Raw genomic sequence first — 8,396 nt, 5'->3', positions numbered from 1 at the left:
ACACAGTCGAAAGCTCTGCTAAGATCGCAAAAAACTCCAACAGGAGGCTTACCATTATCAAGAGCAGACGTAATTTCATTGAATACGCTATAGATTGCAGTATTGGTGGACTTAAGTAAAAGCCGTAAGTAAGCAAGGAAGGGGACAGATTAGTATTAAACATAAAAGTGAAGTTGGTAGATCAGAATCTGCTAGTGACAATTTCATGTCAAAGCTGTAAAGACATTACTGGAGGAGAACCTCTCCTGGAGGAATGTAGACTATCGAAAGAAGTTGGAATTGTTCCTTATACAATCCTCATTCTACATACTTAAAAAATTAAACTTGAGGAAAATCTGCGTCGAAGTCTCTTGAATACCAATGCCATTATGCTTCGAGATAGTGCTCCTTGTCACGGGGTTGTTCAAGTGGTTAGTTTACGGAAATGCTAGAGCATCCTCGGTATTCTTCGGGTATCAGCCCCTGGAACTATACTGTTTTCGCTGTAAGAAAAATCCTAATATAAACATAAGCACGTTGCTGTCATACCCGTGATTGCTTCCAGTCGAAACACTCACATGGCGCAGGAAAACATAGTTCGTGTTTGGAAACCATAATCTTGTATTATTTGAAAATAAAAGTTATTGAATTCTAGTTGTTAAATACGATTAAACATTTAACTTCACTCATATGTAAAACGCTATGTAAAAGAAAAGCTACTTTTATTTTTGTTATGTAGTATGAACGCGGATGAATACCAACAGTAATACCGAGGTAGTCTGTTCTTGTAACCAGCTGGCGTCACTTGAGGTCGTAGTTGTTCACGTAAGCACGTGGTACTGAAATATGGCTTCTGCATCCTCAACTGTCCGTTGGGAAGGCATAAGACTTAAAAGAAATTTAATTACAGTAATTATAAAGTAAATGTTTCCTAAGCAAACGAATGCATAGTAGTGAGGTTAGGTCTACTTGAGTAACGGGAAATGTTCAACATGAAACAGAATGTACAACAATAGGCGGGAACACGTACTAAGAATCTATGGCGCCAAACAGCGGCCAATGAAGCCTCACTTCAGTCACGTGCTACTGTTTACATTAGCATTTTTCTTACAGCGAAAAGATTATACGATCTTTTCCCCAATATGAAAGAACCACTGAGAAAGGTACGCTTTAGAAATATAATAATAATAATAATAATAATAATAATGATTTATTTTAGCTGGCAGAGTTAAGGCCGTAAGGCCTTCTCTTCCACTCAACCAGCAAAAAGTGTATATACATATGCATGAACTTAAAAGAATCCAACAATTTGATTTAGATGAGAGTTACATGTACCGTATACAAAAGTTATTTACAAATTAAACAACAAAATACTATGAATTATTAATTAAACACTGAAATAAACTGTGTAGCAGAATTAAACTAAAATACATAGAATGTTAATATATTTCAAATAATATTAGATAATAGAAAGAGATTATTACGAGACAATTAAAATACAGCACAATCAGGATGATGTCTAAAGAAAAAAGTAACAATGTAGTCAGTGATAGTTTAAATCAGTATGATTGGAGTGAAATGCTAATAAGGTTATCTTTTAAGCTGTTCTTAAAGGTGTTTATTGTCTTGCAGCCCCTAATACTTTGTGACAAGGAATTCCATTGACGCGAGGTGGATATTGTAAAAGATGATGAATAACAAGATGTTCTATGAAGAGGTATACTTAGTGTGCCACAGATAAGTGATCTGGTATTTACGTCGTGGTTAGAGTATAGATAAGAGAAACGAGACGAAAGGTAATTTGGTGTTGAAGTGTGCAGAATTCGAAAGAGTAAAGACAAAGAGTGTAAAGTTCTACGTTCTTTAAGTCGGAGCCACGAGAGACTTGCGAAGGACGGTGATATGTGATCATACCGTCGGATGTTGCACACGCATCTGACGCACATATTCTGAGCTCGCTGTAACTTGACTGACAGTTCAGAACTTAGGTCACTTAACAAAACGTCACAATAATCGAAGTGCGGCGTTACTAGGGTTTGCACTAGGGTAAGTTTTAGTTGCTGGGGCAAGAAGTTTCTCAAGCGACTCAAACAGTGAATGGAGGAACAGATTTTTTTTATCGTTTCTTTAACTTGAAAATTCCAACTTAGATTATTATCAAAAAAGAAGCCAAGATTTTTTACGACAGATGAATAAGGGATTAGCGTGTTGTTAAGGGTAACAACTGAAAGATTACTGTTATTAAGGGAGTTAAGTAAATATACAGGCCATTATAACAGCTGTAGAGCAAAGTGACGTAGAAGACATCCGTCGTCTTGCAGAGGTGTGGTGATACTGGAGGAGATTGTTTTTCAAAACTGTGAATATGTCAATTGTGAATTAATAAGTTTTTATTTTTAATTAAATTGTTACCATTAATTTTCGAATGGTCCATGTAGAATATTTTCTTATTTACACAGATTTTTTTTTGTTTACATTTAATCTTTTCAGTACAGTACATATCATATTCTTGCTTGTAAGACTTTTTGACGGGGCATTCGGCCTCATGATCACGTTAAGTTCCACTAATAGTCTGTTTACCTCGAGATCATCTAAGTCAGCGTTTCTCAAACTTTTTGAAGTGGGGGCCACTTTTTTAAGTCAGACCACCTTACTCTTGTCCCCTTCGTAAGCAAATTTATCATTTTTGTAGCATATTTATACTTCTATTTTAAAATAGAATTAATTAATTATAATACTTTTCTAATCAAATTTTTTCTAGTTAATCACAAGTAACTTATAACAAATTCTGTGCATTGTTGATGCATCGCTTGCCTGCTAGCAGTTAGTTGTTTGTAATCCTTCTTATGTGGTACACGCTAGTAGTTGTTCGTGTCTCTGTTAAATAGTACCCATTATAAATAATGGAAAACTGGCTTCGATCCGGATCTTTGAAAAGAAAGGAACAAGATACGCTTCATTTAGACAGTGCTAATAGTTCCGAAGCTGTGTGTGTGGAGAAATATATTAATTATAGTGCCATTAAAAATATATCTAGTCCTAGTGATAGCTATTCAAAGAAAAAATATTATCGCAAATATGACAAGAGTTATTTGGAACTTGGATTTAAATGATGTGGCAATGAGAGTGAACCAAAACCTCGGTGCGTTGTTTGTTACGAAGTGCTTTCAAACGAGTGTATGAAACCCGCGAAATTGAAACGGCACTTAGAGACGAATCACGCAAGTGTAGAAAGTAAACCTGTCGGATTTTAAAATAGGCGGAGTCTAAAATTTCTTATATCGTCATCTGGAAAACAATTCAAAAAAATTAATGGAGAAACATGCCCGATTTTCAACAAGTAAAGATGCAATTTGGCACGTTCTATTATTGGTGTACGACGTACAGTACGTGCCCATTACTGGGTGTCGGCAAAACTATTAAGAAAGTCATCAATACAGGAAAAGGTTCGCTACTTTGGTCCTCTGTTATGAATTCGGGTAGTCCCTGGCTGGGTTACAGGCTCGGCACCAGATATGCAGGGAAAAGATGGCGAGAAACGCCATGTTTATAGTGCTTTAAATCCCTCTTTTTGTTGCTGAGAGTAGAGTGGGAAATGGGTAGACGAGTGGGGTAATAAATTTCATAAAATATTACTGCTGGGAGAAAAAGTGAAAGGTGATTGCTATGTGTCATTTCCAAACTCTGAGATTTTCAGCTATAGTGTGATACGCAATTCGTTTGAATTTTATTTTTTCTTGTCTTTTTTGAAGGACCACAAGGGCAGAACTCGAAGACCACAGGTGGTCCGCGGATAGTTTGAGAAACGCTGATCCAAGTCTATGTGGAATGTTCTGTGTTTCAGCTTTCACCAGTAACATTTTCAGACAACTGGTGATCGTGGTCGGTGCATTTTCCTGAACAACCCTCACATAAGCCTCGTTCTCGAATGACACCGCCATTGGCTCAACCTACCACAGAAGAGTGACGTCACAACAACGAAACGAAAAAAAAAAAAAAAAGAACAACCGCATAAAATCCTTTTCCGCCCCATGAGAAATAATCGCCACATGCAGCGAGTGACACGTTCATTTGTTTAGCTTATCACCGCCACCGCGAGCACTATTGAAAAGTTTTCCCAAATGGATGTAAAGTTATTTTGGTGCGATAATGATCAAGTTTCGCTGCGAACGTCGGATTTGCATCAATCGCCCAATTAGCAGAGCCGTATGTATCCGTGTCACACGTCCGCGCCGCTGTCATTATCACGTGCTATTGTTATATATTTATTTTTAACGCGGTTTCCAGCGCACTTTTCGCCCGTTTTTTATCTGCTGCCGTCCCCGGTGATTGACTGGTGCGCGTGATTTCCGACAGGCGGGCCTGAATAATGAAACACGTCTCTTCACTGCTGATGGATCACCCGACCCGGAGCTCGCAGCGCCGCGCCGAGCCGACTGACTGACAACCGACAGTGCATACCTGCGGCCGCGACCAGGATCTTCACGTTCGCCAACTATATATTGTGTAGGCCTACTTGAAAATAAGGCGTGATTTGCACGATAGTATAGAGTAACGAACTTTCAAAAATATTGTTAAGCTATCAAACCGCAAGATTCGGAATATCGGAAAATTATTTCTCTATAATGAAGAAGACTAATAATTATGCCATATTTGCTATACTCACTTGCAGACGTGAATGTCAAATTTGTTGATGAAGAATTCTACGAGGCGCATCCAGAAAGTAAGTTTCCCTATTAAAAAAAAACACACACTTTCAGGAAAACATTTATTGGCAACAAGTACAGCAATATTTCAGCTATTTTTCAACATAGCCACCATCAGAATTGAGACACTTGTCGTATCGTGGGATCAACTTTTGTATCCCTCTGTCGTAGAACTCTGCCGCCTGTGAATGCAACCAGCGTGTGACAGACGTCTTCAGCTCTTCGTCGTTGCCAAAACGCTCACCGGGGGACAGGAATTTCTTGAGGTGCAAGAAAACGTGAAAATCGCTGGGAGCAAGATCAGGACTGTAGGGTGGATGATCAAACAACTCCCAGCCAAATTCCGTCAAAACAGCTGCTGTGCGCCGAGCCGTATGTGGACGAGCATTGTCATGGAGGAGCATAACACCTGCAGTAAGCATTCCACGCCTCTTGTTTTGAATGCCACGTCGCAATTTTCGCAGTGTTTCACAGTAACGATTAGCGTTCACTGTTGGAAGGAAGTTAATGAGCAGAATGCCCTTCCTGTCCCAGAACACCGTGCACATCACTTCCGTACCGACAGCGTCTGTTTGAATTTCGTCCTGACCGGAGATCCACTATGCTGTCAATGCATTGGCTGCTGCTTGGTTTCCGGGGTGAAGTAAAGTGCGAAATCCAAGTCTCATCGCCTGTGACGATCCTGTCGAGGAACTCGTCGCCGTCATCGTGATACCGTAGCAGAAATGTCAGTGCTGCTCCTAAACGTTGAATTTTGTGTTCGGGTGTCAGGTTTTTCGGCACTCACCTGGCACACACTTTTTTGAACAGCAGGTGCTTAGTGACAATCTCATGCAACAAGGATCGCGATATCTGCGGAAAATGGCTGCTCAGCTCCGTAATCGTGAAGCGACGGTTCTCCATGATGCACTGCCGCACCAGCTCAACACGATCATCATTGGTGAGGGACGGTCGCCCACTGCGCTCTTCATCATAGACACTTTGACGACCTTCGAAAAACTGCCTACACCAGCGACGCACCATCTGCTTACTCATGATGTTCGGCCCATAGACCTGACAGAGTTGCCGATGAATTTCAATTGGCGCAATGCTTTGTGCATTAAAGAACTTTATTACCAACCGAACCTCGCAGGCGGCGGGAGAAGGAAAAAGAGCTTCCATTTCGGACCACTGCTGCCACGCTACTAGCACCAGGCGGGACCTGTCCGGCTGGCATATGATTGATACGTCATAGATCTGTTACGCATGCGCAATTGACACGGCTAATTACGTTTACTTTCAAGGGAAAAAATCGGGAAACTTACTTTCTGGATGCGCCTCGTATATTAGAAGATGCATCACTTCCCCAAAAGAGACATGGGGTTTCTCTTACATACACAGAGCTAGGGGGAATAGGAATCACTGCAATAATTAATTGGTGTCAATGGTTGAACTCGAGCAAGAAAGTTGAAGAAAAATGAAAGGTGAAATTGAAAAGCGAAAGTACAGGGATAATAAGAGGAAAAGTATTAAATATAGAGAAATAAGAAGACGAGAAGCAAAGAAGTAATAGAATAAGTGCAAGTGTAATATACATGTAAGTTAAGTAAGGCACATATTCTTCAAATCTGTCACGTTCACCTTCTTTAACCAAATTTGGGAGTCACTGAATGAAATATTCAAGAGATAAATATAAAATATTTTTCCCGTGTGAAATATCTAGGCCTACAACTTCTGCATGCTTAATAAATTAATCCTCAATTGGAAATTTCTTTGCACATTTTTTCTCCTCTTTTGGGAAGAAATATGTTTTCCGTGATAATTTTGTTTTTCCGTAATAATTTTCCCTTTGGTCGTAATGCCGTAGTAGTGGGGGAAGAATTTGTAATAATTACGGGAAGTCCATAATAATTGACACTCTGGCGGAGAAGTAATAAGAGGGAAGTACAAAAATAATATGAGACTACAGTAGTAATCTGAGAAGAATAGAAGTCATACGAAGAGAAGAATGTAAATTGGCTAATATGAGGAGAAGAATATAAGTAATATGAGAAGTATGGAGTAAACCGAGGCGGAGTATAGGAGTAATATGAGAAATGTAGTAATATGAGGAGAAGTACAGAAGTACCTAAAGTATGTAAGTAATATGAGAAGTAAAGAAATAATGAGAAGTATGCAAATCAAGATTTCAGGTATAACTCCCTGTAAAGTCGATTTGAATAATTTCGAGGGGAAAAATTGTTCCCGAGCCGGGTATCGAACCCGGGACCTTTGGTTTAACGTACCAACGCTCTACCACTGAGCTACCCGGGAACTCTAACCGACACCGATCCAATTTTTCCCTCTATATCCACAGACCTCAAAGTGGGCTGACAACAGTCAAGCAACCAACTTCGAGTGCACACTAACTCTGTGTGACTTAAATTGTGGTTTTCTGTTAACGAACAGTGACGTGTATTATGCAAATCAAAATTTCAGGTATATCTCCCTGTAAAGTTGATTTGAATAATTTCGAGGGGAAAAATTGTTCCGGAGCCGAGTATCAAACCCGGGACCTTTGGTTTAACGTACCAACGCTCTACCACTGAGCTACCCGGGAACTCTAACCGACACCGATCCAATTTTTCCCTCTATATCCACAGACCTCAAAGTGGGCTGACAACAGTCAAGCAACCAACTTCGAGTGCACACTAACTCTGTGTTACTTAAATTGTGGTTTTCTGTTAACGAACAGTGATGTGTATTATGCAAATCAAGATTTCAGGTATAACTCCCTGTAAAGTTGATTTGAATAATTTCGAGGGGAAAAATTGTTCCGGAGCCGGGTATCGAACCCGGAACCTTTGGTTTAACGTACCAACGCTCTACCACTGAGCTACCCGGGAACTCTAACCGACACCGATCCAATTTTTCCCTCTATATCCACAATGAGAAGTAAATAAATAATTTGAAAATAAAGAAACAATATGAGAAGTAAAGAAACAATATGAGAAGGAAAGAAACATTATGGGAAGTAAAAAAATGACATGAGAAGTAAAGAAATAATTGAGAAGTACAGGAATAATATGAGAAGCGCAAAAGTAATATGAGGAGTATAATAGAAGTAATGTGACAAGAAGAGAAGTAATAAGAAAAAAATAATAGAAATAAAATAGAAATAAAAATAGAAGTAATATGAGAAGAAGAATAGAATTAATATGAGATGAATAGAAATAAATGAGAATAAAAGAAGTAATATGAGAAGTAGGTTATAGGAATAATATGAGAAGTATACGAGTAAATGAGAAGTATAGAAAGCAGGTAATGTGAGAACTATAGAAGTAATATGAATACGTAAATAATATGAGAAATGAAGAAATAATATGAGAAATACAGGAATAATAAAAGAAGTACAGGAATAATATGAAAAGTACAGAAGTAATATGAGAAGAATAGAAACAATGTAAGTACTGAAATAATTACAGTAGAGGAAAAAGTATCATAGAAGAATAAAAATAAAATTTAAGACATAGACGGAAGAAGTACAGAAACAGAAAGAAGATGAGTATGAAGGATTAAAGGTAGACAAGAAGAAAAGAAATGTTATTACTAAGGAAAGATGTTTCAAAATAAAGAAACCAATAATAGGAAAGGGGACCGAAAACGAAAAATTGCATAATAGAAGAAAACAGAACAAGTCAAACAGCAAAAATAAGTAAGACGAGGAGTTGAACAAAAGATGATGACAAAAAG

At 38.5% G+C, this 8,396-nt stretch overlaps 1 non-coding gene across 1 annotated transcript; it reads right to left on the bottom strand.

The window, feature by feature from the left end:
- Positions 1–6,905: 6,905 nt before the first annotated feature.
- On the bottom strand, positions 6,906–6,977 carry TRNAN-GUU (transfer RNA asparagine (anticodon GUU)). Its single transcript has one exon. It is a non-coding gene; the product is annotated as a tRNA-Asn (tRNA).
- Positions 6,978–8,396: the final 1,419 nt, after the last annotated feature.

Source organism: Periplaneta americana, chromosome 9 (assembly GCF_040183065.1).
Source record: "Periplaneta americana isolate PAMFEO1 chromosome 9, P.americana_PAMFEO1_priV1, whole genome shotgun sequence".
NCBI lineage: Eukaryota > Metazoa > Arthropoda > Insecta > Blattodea > Blattidae > Periplaneta > Periplaneta americana.
Note: the sequence above shows the minus strand (reverse complement) of the source record. Positions and strands in the feature narration are given on the sequence as shown.